The sequence below is a fragment of the Tachypleus tridentatus genome, chromosome 10 (genome assembly GCF_004210375.1).
Source record: "Tachypleus tridentatus isolate NWPU-2018 chromosome 10, ASM421037v1, whole genome shotgun sequence".
In the NCBI taxonomy this organism is placed as follows: Eukaryota; Metazoa; Arthropoda; class Merostomata; order Xiphosura; family Limulidae; genus Tachypleus; species Tachypleus tridentatus.
Genome location: NC_134834.1, coordinates 112,278,598 through 112,295,469, shown reverse-complemented (window position 1 = coordinate 112,295,469; position 16,872 = coordinate 112,278,598).

Here is a 16,872-nt window from a genome sequence, read left to right as displayed (position 1 = left end):
TTTAAAATATTTAAAATGCCATTAAAATCTATGTACTAAAGGCTAACTTTTGTATTTGTTCAATTTAGGCTTATCTGCATTCATTAAAACGGATTCTGTAATTTTTCTGTTCAGAAAATTATGACCTTTATTATCTGTTCCTGGTATGCCATGTTCTTTATCATAATGTTCTGCAAAACCGTTGTTTGTACTGAGGTTTTGAATGACACGCACATATTGAGATATTCTATGATGTTCGGGTCTTCCCTACATACGGACTAGAACATGCACCACAAGGTTTTCACACACACACACTTTCATGTAGTCTACATTTAGTAGTTTAACAGTTGTGTTTTAATACATCGCGTTGCTTCCTTGTTATTAACTATGTAGGGTAGATGTCTAGCTTTTGTACTATTTTAATAGATAAGTTTGATAGTATGTTTACTTTCATGGTTATTCTATTACTTGTATGTGGAAGCACCTGGTTTTAAATGTTTTTTTTCTTTATTTATGCGGTTCGAAAGAACATGTCTATATTTTGTTTATCTATCAAAATTTATTATATCTTGTATAAATTCCTGTGAATGGTCATTTCGTCATAAAATAGTCGTCAGGTTTTCCCCAGCCTCCTCCCACATTTCTTTGTTATTACAAATTTTATCAGTCTTATGGAGGTAGCCAATAAAGTCACCTCGTTTTGCAGCAGGGGGCGTGGTGAGGTAGAAATACTGAGGAAGAGCTTTAGGAGTTGGCTTACTGAAAATACCAAGTAGGCACCTGGTGTAGAGACGTTAATGGTTTTTTAAATATTTATATAATGAGAAGAATAAATACTTATCAATACATATATGAAAGAATGTCTCAGATAATTAACCTCTTCTAAATATAATGATATTAATAGTTTAGTTATTGGTTTATACATTATTTATTTAACATTGTTAGTTTAGTTTGTCTTAACAATATAAAGTAAATAATGTTTAATATTATTATAACACGTACTTTGTAAACACAAATATCAATGTTCGATTTATAAGAGAAAGTGTTTCAAATTGGACTTAACTGCATTATTGAACTTCTAGGATATCGATAGCTCCTGATGAAGCTGTAATAGCGAAATATTGAAGTAATAAAGTTTCCTTCTGAGGATATAGGTCTTGATTTTATTTAGAAAAATACACATATAATTTTTCATGATAATTTGATTAAAAGACAATAGAATTATTATAATTTAAAACAAGGAACTTAAATATATTGAAATTTTTTATTCAGATTATAATGCCTCGATTATCACGTTGTTTCAGTTGCTCGCTTTTTTTTTTTTTGTTTATCCAGACCAGCGCGGATAATCAAGGCATTAATGTATATAAAAATATTTTTACTTTTACAGCAACAAGTATATGCTGACGTTCACATATTATCAACAACCACTTTATAGTATTGCCTGAACTAACTGCATTTGCTCCCGTATGAGCCTAAACACATGCGTTGATTGGTTGAATTGAGAGAAGTGTGTGTGTGTGTGTTTTCGTATAGCAAAACCACATCGGGCTATCTGCTGAGCCCACCGAGGGGAATCGAACCCCTGATCTTAGCGCTGTAAATCAGTAGACATACCGCTGTACTAGCGGGGGTTAGAATTGAGAGAAAGAAGGAAAAAAATGGAGCGAACTTAGTAAAGTATTGTGAAACTGCAGCGAGTTTTCGAAAAAAAAAACAACATGAAGAAACGTTGAATTCGCCATTAATACTCGAGAAACAAAAGCTCGTCTTAGGATTCAAAGAACTCGAAAATAGTACCGTTTTTCCAAGGACTCAAACTATTTCAGATTCGAGTTCTTTATAGCACGTCCCTGCACAAGAATAATACGGGAGAAAACACCAGGTGCCGCTGTGAAATTTTTAGTTGCCTGATGCCCAGGGGTTGTAGATGACTGGTTTACATGCACGTAAAATGTCGTTCGAATTGTCCATTTGGTACGAACGGAAGGTAATATGATGTTTTGTGCTTTCTCTGTGTTTTCAATGGACTACGAACAGTGTTGAATTCAAGGGAAAGCACCTAGAAACTTCTGATAAACATTACACAGTTGAACATGTCTATGGTGTCACCATTTAGATTGGATGGGGCAGTCCTCTTGTTGTTATGATTGGTTTGTGGTACAATATATAGTTGTGACGCTTGTATTTTGCTAAATGATTTGAGAAACAACAAGCGGAAATGCTCCAAAAATAGACTAAATTGAACTAATACAACTTACCAGACTCTCCAAGGTGCCTAATCCCCAGTAAAAGTTGCCTCCAAACTGAATTTTGGAACAAACTGTTCAAGCTGAACATATGCTTTTACTGCAGAGTTACATAATGGCGTATCTGTGCTCTGTCCACCGTGGGTTATCGTTACATAATGGCGTATCTGTGCTCTGTCCACCGTGGGTTATCAAACATCGGATTTCAGTATTGTACCGGGAAGTTGGTTTTTATGTTAGGCTTGTATCAAATCAACAATCTACTACTTGATTTTGTTTGATACCTTGTGAATTAAAATATGATAACAGCATGGACGATCTAAAAGTGACTTTCATATCATTGGGTGTCGCCAAAACCATATGTACTTTGCGATGTTCCATTTGTAGTTGGGTAATTTTGTTATTTTAACATAACATTTTTAGCACAAAGCATGTCGTGAAAGGTTACATCGTGGTATAGATAAGTAGTTATAAGAGTGACAGTACTGAGCAGCTAACTTTTCTCTTGTCAGTGGTTCAGAATTAGGAACGGTCGGTGATAGCTTTAGTGTCTTTGTCATAAATATAAATAAAAGTTCTCTCTATACAACATAGAGGGCAGTGTTGAAAGTACTAAGCTGCTCAACATATTTTCGGTTTAGTTTGCCATGTGAATTTATGAAACTAGTTTTCGATATTCCTACGTGACACGTTATCTGCAACTGTCTCTAATTATAGAGCTGGGGAATTAAAACAAAAGTTGCACGCGGATATGGAACACGACAGGTGAACGAACGGTCAACTTATGTCCGATTTTGTCATTAATTTCTTTTTGGTTGCTGCAAATTAACATCAACACGAGCAACTTGACACAGTTTTGTGTTTTATCCTTGACTTTCTTTACATAAACTGATTCAGTTTTGTACCAAAAAACTATTTGGTACTTTTCCCATTGACGTATTTAGGTGGGGGCTAGAGGAGGCTCAGCCCATAGCTCATGATCTTAATGGGGGCCCATTGATAAATTTATTCTATGTAAAATTTCATGGGATGTAGAACCCACCAAAATTAGTAGCTCCTGGACCCACATAACCTTAAATCCATCCCTGCTTATTTTGCTTGTAATTTTTGTTTTAAATACAAATATTAATTATCATTTTCGAACCTCTGTCAGGTTATAATGTTTATTAGTTTGTTTTAAGTCAAGAAATCACATAAAACCAAAATATAGTACGTGACCTGAAGTGTGATTACTTGAAAACAGCATATTGGTTTCATTGTAAAATCTTAGAATTCCCAACTTTAAATTACAATATACTAATTTTCTAGAGGACCATGCCCTCAGACCCCAGACTTTGGCAATACGGGACTTTTAACAGCTTTAACTTTCTGATTTTAATATCTGTACGTCTAACCAATCACCTCTTCTTACACCACTATATCTAACCTGAACAATTCCAGTTTACAATACACGTTATAAATTCATTGTAGTGTGCCGATAGCAAAGGTTAGTTCAATTACATTGTTGTTATCTCAAGTTTAATCCCCTCGAGCATTTGCTACTAAATCTTTAGGTACCCAAGACCATAATTTGTTTCTAATGTAACCCAGTTTATTTTCGCCCTTAACGTAGCCTATCATTTATTTATAGTATTTTAGTTTACATAGCGTTTCTTCCTTGTACGAACTTTTCAAATCAGGAGAAATGATTTTTTGTTTGTCAATAATACATATCAAACATCTATAGGGGCGTTGACAGAAAACAACTAACCCTGTACACAGGAGTAGTGGGGGTTGAACACTAATAAAACGGCCTCCAGGGGCGAAACCACCCTGGTGCTTCACATTTATAGAGAATGTTGTTTATTTCTTTCCTTGAAAATTATGTCAACCTTTCAAATTTGTTTCTTTCTGGTATAGTCTCAGCTTCTCCCTTAAAAACCCCAATGCACGTGCACGTTGTGTATAAAGGGCTTCATGCTTTTCTTTTTAAAGGTGTTCCCGAAGTACGTAATAACACAAATTTGAAGGCGTACTCTTGTAATGCATTGTACCTTATTTTAACATTTGTCGAGATATTCTGGATTAATTGACAAAAGTAATGCCAATACAGTCAACGTAACAACAACGAATTATTTAATTTTTTAATTAGTAATGTTTGTTTACCACAGACTACATTCACTTTACCACAAGTTTTAGTTTAGACTTAAGTTCACAAATAATGTTTGAACAGAAACTGATATACTAATGCCATCTAAGTTTAACTTACAGAAATTAACTAGATTCACCAACTTGCATTATTAATACAGAATTTGTTCACTCATTACTTACTGAAAAAATTCATTGATTGAGTCAATTATAACTGGTTAGTCACATTTGTATTGGACTCTTGTTTCTACATATTATATGAAGCTTCTTGATTCTTAACTTCTCCAATCTTAATGTAATACGCCCTTTAGGAAGCGTGTAAGTTAAAAATTGAACATTTAGCTTATAAATTGCACCCTTTCCGATTGTAAACTCTCTTGAACAATCCTAATGTGCAAATAAAATACTACACTAAATTATTCATTCATCAAATATTTTTGATAGTTTTCTTTTCCAAGGGTTATGGTACATGAATGGAATGGTCTTTTGTCCTTCTTCATCACTTGCTTTCCCATCAGTTTTCATGTTATCCCTGAGTAGATGGTCAGGTGAATTCACTGTTGGCTTTATCCTTGGTGACCCTCTGAGAATGGTTTCGAGAGGTATTCTGGGCTCTGCTGTAGATTGGTGCTCCACAAACAACTTATTCTCTGAAATTACCAAACTTTCTGCTCTCTCACCAACAAACTTTCGAAGAAGGTCATGTTGATAGCTTTGGCTCGGACTAATTATTATCCTGGATGCTGTAATCCACATGATTCAGTACAACATATAGCCCATCCCAACACCTTCTTTACCTTGGAGTTTGCCTTTTCGTGAAATAGAGAGATTAAACAGCCAAACCATGGATTCTTGGTTTTATAAACATTAATATGATAGTAACTTTTTATCAAGAGCTGTTTTAAGTCTTTCTCTGGTAAAGTCACGTGTGCCCTAAACTATATTTCCTAATCCCTATTCTTCAAGAAAAACTATTCTTCAAATGCAAGTATAAAAAATTCAATGGCACTATAAGTTCTCTTCCAAACATCAGTGATTATGATGTGTAGCCTGTAACCAACTTATAAGTAACAATGGAAAATATCTGACGTTTCCTGATATTCTTCCACTAAAATAATAACTAATTTAACATTTGTATCTCTCCACAATTCTGTTAAGACATTTCGCTCCAACAAGGTTAATTCTAGGTTCAACTCCTTATTTGAGTGAAGTTCCTTTATAACTCTAAATCTAGAAAATCTAAATCGAGAATTCTTCCAGCCATCAATCACTTCATCAGGACAACTGGGATGTTTGGTTTTACTGTGGTTCAGCAACTAAATATACATTTATTCCTAACAAGTCGTAGTACGAGTAGTTCACCTCTTGGTAGAGCAATAACTGTTTTCTTTGTTGTCACTGGTATGATAACTCTCATATAGTACATTAGGATTTCCTGGTTATTGAGTTTGAGACTTCTTTGAGGTAGCTTAATCTTGCATCCAGGTTTCCACATGAAAAAAGTTCAAAATATGTATTCCTTATTAGTGTCAATTGCCTAAACATAAAGAGATGCAGATAAGTTTCCCACACTAAAGGAAACTTCCAATTTTTCTCTTGTTTATGTCCAGTTGACAATCTCATCAGTTTATACTTCATGTCCAGTTGACAATCACATCAGTTTATACTCCATGTCCAGTTGACAATCTCATCAGTTTATACTTCATGTCCAGTTGACAATCTCATCAGTTTATACTCCATGTCCAGTTGACAATCTCATCAGTTTATACTTCATGTCCAGTTGACAATCTCATCAGTTTATACTCCATCATTTTTAGAAACAGTTTCTCACATTTAACTGTCAAATTTTATTAAACAATTGTATCTGTAGATCTAGTTTTGATCAATATACTGTAAGGCTTCCCATCAATAAACCTTTTGGTTTATACGAAGACTGTCTTATTTAAATAATGAACTTATTATCTCATTTCTGACAGATAGAGTATTCCCAGTTGAACTTCACCTCATAAGTTCAGCTAGTTCATGTTTCATAGTTTCTGATTAGCCATATGTTTTGCCTTCAATGTATTTGATCTCCGATATTCATTATTAAGATGGTTTCTTCTTTATTTATTAATAACTGTTGATTTTTTTCAGTTTTGGCTATTATGGTTGTTTTTCACATTTATAAAGTTTCTGTTTTTTCTAACATCCTTTGAAACGTACATTATATTGGGATTTAATCTGTCTCGTGGTCATTCGAATCCCTTCAGTTCTTTCAGATTATTGTCGGTATAATTAATGGTGGATTAAAGTTCCAACACTTCTTGTCTGAGTATTCCATAACGTCTCGTTATTACCTATATTTACTTATCTGAGATTATAACAGATTAGAGTTCTATTGTTAAATAAAAAAGTTTTGTTTGGGAAGTACACCTACTTTGCTAAACTTATATCTAGCTGTTATGACACCTTTGAGTTGATTATGTTCTAACTAATTCATTGTTTCTTATGAAGCATAGTTGAGTGATATAAATGGACAAGTACTTTTTAAATATTTTACTAATTCAGCTAAGGTCTCTTCATACCCTGCACTGGATACTTACTTTTATATTGTGCCGTTCCAAACTTGTTGGATATAATAAATACAGAAAGTGATAAATGTTCTAGTTCTCAGCTCAAGATCACTTCGTGCCATCAAATCGATCTTTTTAAATGGGTAACAAGATCGATAGCTTATTATTCCACATATTCACTCTAAAAATTACTCACGAGCGTAATATGACTTCCACGATACCTTTCCATCATAGTCCATTAATTTTGTCACTGGGTGATGATACTCATCTGTGCAGTTAAATTCTGGACCGGATTAGGTAGTGATATAACTGGTATAGCTCAGCAAGGTGTTGCAGTCATAGATGGCACAGCAGTAGTAATAATAGGTGTAGACCAAACAATGTCTCCTATTGCATATTTTATAGTATATTGCGTTTTAGATTGTAATTTTTGAATTGACACAGAAAGAGGTTGGGTGGTTTGATCTTTGTGTTCACTAATTCATTTTACAAACGTTTTATTCTGTCACTGAACCTTTCTTCTACGTCATTGATCTCGCTCTTATAATCTCCCTACTTCAGACATGCTTTTGTTCTTGTTGACATATTTTTGTTTTACTTCTTGATTGACATATTCTTGTTTTCTTCTTGATTGACATATTTTTGTTTTCTTCTTGATTGACATATTCTTGTTTTCTTCTTGATTGATATATTTTTGTTTTCTTCTTGATTGACATATTTTTGTTCTCCAGATTGACATATTTTTGTTTTCTTCTTGATTGACATATTTTTGTTTCCTTCTTGATTGACATATTTTTGTTCTCCAAATTGACATATTTTTGTTTTCTTCTTGATTGACATATTTTTGTTTCCTTCTTGATTGACATATTTTTGTTCTCCAAATTGACATATTTTTGTTTTCTTCTTGATTGACATATTTTTGTTTCCTTCTTGATTGACATATTTTTGTTCTCCAAATTGACATATTTTTGTTTTCTTTGGGCGATTTGTAAAGAAATACTTCGGGGAAAAGACTGTACCTCGAAAGATAAGCTAATTGAGGCCATAATTGAGGTGTGGTACCGCGATCCAAAAATTAGCAAAGATTGCAGTCAACTCGTGGACTCGATGCCAAAGCAGATTAATGATCTTCTGAAAAATAAAGACGGTCATATCATGTATTAATTTGTGAGTAATTTTTGGACTCTCAGAAATAAAACGCAAAAAATTAAAAAAAATCGTAATTTTCCGTTTTGTCTCAATTAATTTGCACAAGGGTGTAACTATGAGAGTGTCGAGTATGTGACAAAGTTCCCAACAGGGTTAATATGTTTAAGGTTGAGAGCCTCTTCATGTTCAACTGAGACAAAAGGTGTATTCCACGAACAGTGAGTGGTTTCCCCAAGTTCTTTCTTGGTTATCAGGACCTCGGAATGACAAGAGAAGTAGAGTCTGGTAGACATTCTTTGGGAAAAGAAGGAAGCGCATTTGTTACAGAAGTTACTGGAAACGATTTTCAGCAATCAGTCATATTTAGAGAACAGTTCCTACATGATGGAAATGACGAAATGTGTCCTACACCCGAGAGATAAGAAATCTTTAGTGACGAACAACACTGTCACCAACTAGTCTACTCGAAAGTTCGAATGTGACACTTACCTTTAGCACAGACAATGTTATAACTTAATCTTAATAAATGATGCTTAATATAACAACAGTTCCATCATTAAATTGGCTTTCCAAAAGGTACCTCACAAAACAAGTACAAGTAGGCCAGGATAAGCATGAAGTCAGATGAATAATTTGGAAAACCATTTACAATAACATTTCTTGTACAGTTTGTTATTGGAGACTGTGGATAGCAGAATTTAAAAAGGTAGAACAATTCATCCATTGTGTATCGTATTAAAAATACACAAGAGCAGGTGAGACACTGTGACCTATAGTGAAGGACATAAAAGGATTTGTATGAATTATACGCAAAGCTACATGAGAGATATCTGCGCTAGTTGTTCCTAATTCAGCAAGGAAAGACTAGAGAGGAGACATCACCACCCACCGTCAACTCTTGAGCTACTCTTTTACCAACAAATAGGGGACTGACTATACATTATAACGCCCCCCACGGCTAAAAGGACGATCATCTTTGGTGAGACTGGGATTCGAACTCGTGACCTGCAGAGTGCTAGTTGAGCGAGCGTCCTAACTTCTAGGCCAGATAAAAGAGATGAGAGAACAATAGCCACTTCCAAAATTATCTTGAAGAACATGCCAGTTGAATTTGCCAGTTGTGAAAGATGGAATTAATAGTCAGGTCAAATACTGACAGCCTATTACGATGGCGACCTACTCGATTAGGGGGTTGCTACTTGAAGGAAATTCTATAAATAATGACCATTGGGATCAGTACGAGTGAAGTCCCTAAAACATTGGTGTGTTTTGGTCACAAATTGCAAGGAGGTACCAAAAACAGATTACGTAAACAAGTTCACGTAAGCAAAATTGGTGAGGGATTGTATAAATTAATAAGAAAGAGTTTCACAATAGATACCTATAACATTCAAGGGGAGATAAATCCTGAAAAGAAAGACATAACGAACCAATGAATATTTGCTGTAAACTTCGTATCAATGCTATAAATGTAGCTACCAGTTTGGTCAACAATTTTTACTTCATTCTTTTAAGTTGCACACCCAATTCATTTTTGGCTACACCTTTTCTTCAATCCAAGGTGTTGTTGATTAGATACAATAATGTGGAGAGATAACTTGAGGACAAAAAATCATAATTCAGAACCTTGCACATGAAAATGCTGGGTATTACATTGAAATATATTAAAGGATAAAGCCAGTACACTGAAATATGTTAAAAGACAGAGTCATTACACTAGAATGTGTTAAAAGATGGAGCCATTACACACTGAAATATGTTAAAAGATGGAGCCATCATGAGGTTGAAGTGGAACACAACATTATCAGGATCAAGTGAACAAGATAAAGATATCTGAGAGCAGCCTATTGATACACTTGTCATGTATGCAATAAATGTCACAGTTAAGGGAAGCAGAGTTTGAATCCTTTTAGTAAAAACTCACACCAACGAAAGTTGTCACTAGATCGTTGGTAATGGTTGCACTACCTGCTCTAGAAAACTTAAGTCTAGAAAGATTATTTGAAAGAACAAAAGGAGAAGAAGCAAATATACTACAGATAGATGGTGTATAAAGTAGTCTGTGAGCCTCATTTAGGGTAATGTGATGTTCAGTTCAAACTAACTCCAATTTATCTGCTTCAAGTTGTGTTGGTCAGAAGCAAAATCCTTCATATCTTGCACGTACCGGGAACTTAGCTACATAGTTCTCACGTGAATGGAGTCCACTACAAATAGAAGATCAAATTTCTGTTATAGGAACAATGACCAGGAGAAGTTGGAACATTGTTATCTACAGTAGAGGAGACAAAGGTGATTAGTGGATGGTGGTCATTTTCAGAAATAGCTCGGTAAACGTATCAAGTGCACTTGCTACTGTCAAATGTGGAAATAATGTTCAGGTCAAGATCTGTTGCTATGTGGCTATAGCAATGACACTTGTAATGGTGGGTAGGATTGGCTATGAAAGGCAAGATGGGAAAACCACTCAAATAATAAGGAAAAAGTAGTGGAAAACATGTATCCTCAAAAGTGACATATACGGAGTCTTCCCAATATGTTGGATATGTCACCTGACAGCTACAACCGAGTACCACTGACTGGAAGGGTTCTATCAACCTGTTCGATAAATCTACTGACAGCTACATTATAATAATACTTCCTGGAAGGGTTCTGTCAACTTATTGGATAAATAAACTGACAGCTATAACACGGTACCTCTTGTTGGAAGGGTTCTGTTAACTTGCTGGATAAATCAACTACCAGCTGTGACAGAGCACCTCTGGTTAGAAGGGTTCTATGAACGTGTTGAACAAATCATTTGACAGCTATAACAGAGAACTCCTGATTAGAAGGGTTCTATAAACGTGTTGAACAAATCATTTGGCAGCTATAACAGAGAACTCCTGATTAGAAGGGTTCTATGAATGTGTTGAACAAATCATTTGACAGCTATAACAGAGAACTCCTGATTGGAAGGGTTCTATCAATCTGTTGGATAAATCGTGTTTCAGCTGTAACATAGTACAATTGCTTGGAAATCTCTTTGTGTATATCTCCAACTGTAATATCTTGTAAAACTTCAGATACAATCTACGTTATTGTGATATCTAGGGTAGAGTTATGCGTTGAATTTATCTTTTCATCATGTTGATCTAAATTTAAAAGAGCTGCTGTGAATCTCTTACTTCCCTGACTGATCAATTATCATACTTCCATGATGATGCTCGGAGGTATCACTGATCATGTAGCCTTTGTCAACTGACGTTTTTTATATTAACTATGTCAAAGGTCTTCAAAATGAAACAAAATAATCACTGGGAATAGGACAGCAGCAGGGTTACCTACAACGAATGTAGAGAAAGGAACAGTTGGATCTCAGCAAAAGGTCTGTGGTGCTTTTTAACCAACACTCTTAGGGCGTTCCTCATTGTGATAGCAGTTATTTTATGGACTTGTTCCATTCCCAATGGTGAACGTAGCATGTATGTGTGTGTTTTCTTACAGCAAAGCCACATCAGGCTGTATGCCGAGTCCACCGAGGGAAAGTGAACATAGCAGAGAGCTCAATGTGGCACGACTGGAGAGAACAAATGAATTTTGGTGAGTATGAGGGGAATGTACACTTTCCAGAAATGTGCTAAACAGTTGAATGATTAACAAGTCAGGAAGCCAACTATATGACATATATGCAACAAAGCAGTATAAAACTAAAAAGAATGCCCAAACAATTGAATACAAAAGCAGAAGTGAATTAGGTAAAGGTCCCAGGGCTAGACAAGAGCCCTGCAGTAAACAAGGTGCCCTGATAATAAAACAGGAATCTAAATCTAACATAAACTATTAGTTGAGAAAGTAAAACTAACATTGAGAAGAAGAAAATATAAAAGACATGAAGAGTCGTCAAGATTCACCTGATAGTAAACAAGGTTTAGTATATTCTAAATGTTAAGGTTTAGTTGTACAGCTCGAGACCTTGAATAAAACAAAAAACACGCCCTCTATCAACATATCTATTGATCGTTTTCTTTGTGAGGAATTGACTGATTCTGGTAATTTAATATGCAAATATAGCTTTTTATGTCATATAAAAATATTCCAGGTTTTTACAAGGTCTTAAATTTCATAAAATTTCTAAATTTTGTGTCATCATGACGTAATATCATGCTCCCAATAGCAAACAAACATTTAACTTAACATATTTAAAATATAGCTTATAACAATAGGTAATTATAATATGATACTTCAAAAATAAATGTTCAGTTGTTATATGACATTTGATAAAAACAGATAAGGCATATAAATATTCAAATCCAGCTTCTAAGTTAATTAAAAAAAACAATATTCAAAATCACGCAAAAGAGCAACAACAAAAAAACAACACAAAAACAAACGATAACAACACCAAAAACCCTTTGTTTTCTCTAGCGTGGGAGACCAAAGTAATAAACTTATACAATGAATTATGTTATCCTGGCAGGTTCTTGTGGAGACAAAATCTCTGGTTTATTTATATATTTAAAATAAAAGGGTACGTTTTGTAACAGTTTCGGCAAAGGCAGAAATATCTTCTTGTTTTTTATCCTCTTACTGGGAATGCCTCCAAGTGGGACTAGTGTAATATTTTTAACCCTTTCTTGTGTTGAAATTGTAGGCCTTGTTTTCAGTGAAAGTAGGTCGGGTCACAATGAAGGTTTCTTCCGCTGTATTTGCATAAATGTGTTTTATTCCAATTTGAGCTTTCACCAAGAAATAAGTGCTTGTTTTTCAGTTAAAACGTAGCAGCTAAAAAATATGTATATAGTATAAATTTGACCTCAGCAGATTGTAACAGTTACAATATTATAAATTTTACATGAAAACAATTCTAGCATTCCATGCGAACAATATCATGTACAATCTATTGTTTAGTTCTAACGTACTCTTGAAAGATATATCAGGTTTTGGCACATTTCCTAACAGTTAATTACAGTAAAAGTGTGTTTGATGTGGCTTCTGTTTAAAAAATAGTAAAACCTGATATTTCGTTCGTTGCTAGAGGTTCGTGTTGTAGTGTTTTATGGCACAAAGCAGCTAGGCTATCTGCGTTCATGTTGTAATCTCCCAACCTTTTTCTTTAACCAAGCTCTACTTCCTTAACCTCTTACTGTGTATCAATATGTGAAATATATATTTTATAACAACAAAAACTACACACTTCTCAACCACTTCTATATTGAGAGATGTCAAAACTAAATTAATCCATTAAACTGAAAAAATTTTAAATGAAACTAACCTGATGAAAACAAACAAAGAGAACAGAAACATACCGAAGAACATTGTAACTTCAGCTGTGTATAAAGTATGGATTGTTAACGTTGGTTAAAACAATGCGCAAAACTGTCTTTGAACTTTGAAGGTTTACTGTGCAGTAAATATATGATGACGAAACATCTACTTGAAGTAAAAATGTATTCTCGAGATGGCTGGTATGGGTATTAAAACTTTTGTTAACTTGATGATAACCTAAGATGGTCGAAACGTTGTTATGTACTTTTATTTTAATACAACCACGTGGAGCGCGTTTTTGCGGCAACTAGGTATAAACCGCGTATTTCCGAACTACTGTCTGACGCATGCTAACCAATAAGCCACGCCCAGGTTGCTATGCTTATGGAGTTCTGCGAATTACTAACCCACTTTTGTCCAATTGACGTTGTGGTTGTATGATCTGCTTCAGGAAGGAGACAAGTTTGTTGGTTCACCAGTTGTTGTTAATGATAATAAAGTTAATTAATGAATATAAAAATAATAAATAATTAAAATGAACACTGGTAATGCTAAATCACAATGTTGTGCTATTAATTCTAACTTTATAACAGATCACACCCTAATGTGATAACTGATGACGTAAAAAAAACCGCTGTGACCGTCGTATCTCAAACTGCTTGTGAGCCTTAGTATTAGGCGAAAGTGGATATGGTACATGTAGTGTGATTAATATATACCATATTTTACTGTTTTTTCTCTCAAGAATTCCTAGAGTAGATATACTTTAGAAATAACGATATCCCTAGAAAGATACAGAACTGCGTCTGTCTCTTATTAGCTTAACGCTATCTTTACGGCCTGACATGGACAAGAGATTAGGGGCATTTGACACGCTATCTGCGGGTATGTATCCCCGTGTCACACAAACATGCCCTTTCAATTTTCGGGACATTATAATGTTACGGTCAATCCCACTATTAATTGGTAAAAGGTTAGCCCAAGAGTTGGCGGTGGGTGGTGATGACTAGCTGCCGTTCCTCTCATGTTTCACTTATAAATGGCTAGCGCAGATAACTTTCGTGTGTGAAACTTAAACATTCTTACTTTGATTCTATTGAGGACCAGGTGTGAAAACATCCTTACTTTGATTCTACTGAGGACCAGGTGTGAAACCATCCTTACTTTGATTCTACTGAGGACCTGTTGTGGAACCATCCTTACTTTGATTCTACTGAGGACCTGGTGTGAAACCATCCTTACTTTGATTCTACTGAGGACCTGTTGTGAAACCATCCTTACTTTGATTCTACTGAGGACCTGGTGTGAACCCATCCTTACTTTGATTCTACTGAGGACCTGGTGGGAAACCATCATCACTTTGATTCTACTGAGGACCTGGTGTGAACATTTTGTACATTTACTCTCTAATTAAGAGATAATTTTTCAATTAGTCTCTAAGAGATAAGTCTTCTCCAGACGTTCAACATATTTTTATGAATTTATGTCACCATCACGTTTTGTTAATACCTAAATAACTTATTAAACACTAAAAACCCGATTTGACCCGAAATTGTTATAGAGAAATAAAAAAAGCTTGAGCGCTGGATTGAAAACAAAACTAAAACCTAACAACACTTATTAAAGTACTTTATTGTAACACTTTTTAGAGTATAGTTTTACATTTCTGCGTGCGTTTTTGTTAAAAGTACATCCAATGAATTAGATAATACAACGTTTTCTATAAAAGCAGTACAGCGGTAAGTCTACGGATTTACAACGCTAAAATCCGGGGTTCGATTCCCCTCGGTGGGCTCAGTATACACTATAAAAGTATTATATCATCTTCTAAAATGAAAAACATATTTTTAATATAAACATGGAAAGTATCATCGAATTACCTTCGAGCAATTCATACAAAGACCGGGCACAACAGTTTGCGAAGAACTTTTTAAATTACCGCCTTCTTTTTATACGGTTCATAATGCTAGAAACTGGGTTTCGATACCCGTGGTAGGCAGAGCACAGATAGCCCTTCGTGTTTAATAATAAACAAGTAGCTTTCATACTAGTGTTATTATTATTTTCTCACTATAGTACTAAGTGTGCAGAAATAAGAAAAATAAATTCTTTTTCTACACATAAAATCCCAGCAGGAAGTTAACTGTAGTATGACTGACACTTTTTTTTGTGGATTACTGACATAAACGATCTCGTAACACGTGGAGTTATAGAGTACCCTGCAATTGATTTAGTTTGTTTGTTTTGAATTTCGCGTAAAGCTACTCGAGGGCTATCTGTGCTAATTGATTTAGTACATAAATCATTTCGAAAATACGTTTAAGAAGTAGTTATGGGTATTGACCCCATCAGTAAATCTGAAATATTAACATGTACAGGACAAATGACTGGATCCTTGTCAATAAATAATGTTAATTTTCTGTTTTGCTTCTGTTAACTTTTGTATTTATAACGTGCTTAAAACTATCCTTGTACCGCTAATAAACATCATAATATTGTATTCGCTATTACCTTAACATGTATATCCGTAATCAAAATTTCTAAGTTATTTATTACGATAATACAAACGATGATAAACTGAAACTTATCTTCCCATTTTCAGCTTCCTCGGTATGTGTAAGGAACTTAAAAGTTTGAATATTTTAGATTTTCTGTGAAAGATTTTCGTTTTACAAAATACTAAATTGTTGTTTGTAAACGAGTCGTCTCATTGGCCTTCCTTTCAATCATTCATTGAGCAACTTTTATTGTTAAATAATTTATATCTGTCCATATTTTGGTTCAGCTAATAATTTAATAAGTTGTGTGTTCCAAAACATTACCTTAAATTTAGTTTATTATTGTGCTAGTTTTGACGTTTTTGGGGACTTATTTCATTCTGATTATATTTGCCCCAAAACGTTATGTAAAGGTATTTTGTAGTTTATTAGTTTCAATGTTATTTATTATAACTGGCGCCATCCAAAAATAAACGAAAGTTAAAATGGTATAAATATCTATGTAATAGCATTTGTGCAGACTGTACATTACAGTGTAACCACTGTAGACCACTGTGGTATGGATATCTTTGTGCAGACTGTACATTATAGTGTAACCACTGCAGACCACTGTGGTGTGGATATCTTTGTGCAAAATGTACATTACAATGTAACCACTGCAGACCACTGTGGTATGGATATCTTTGTGCAGACTATACATTATAGTGTAACCACTGTAGACCACTGTGGTATGGATATCTTTGTGCAGACTGTACATTATAGTGTAACCACTGTAGACCACTGTGGTATGGATATCTTTGTGCAGACTGTACATTATAGTGTAACCACTGCAGACCACTGTGGTGTGGATATCTTTGTGCAGAATGTACATTACAATGTAACCACTGCAGACCACTGTGGTATGGATATCTTTGTGCAGACTGTACATTATAGTGTAACCACTGTAGACCACTGTGGTATGGATATCTTTGTGCAGACTGTACATTATAGTGTAACCACTGTGGTGTGGATATCTTTGTGCAGACTGTACATTACAGTGTAACCACTGTAGACCACTGTGGTGTGGAT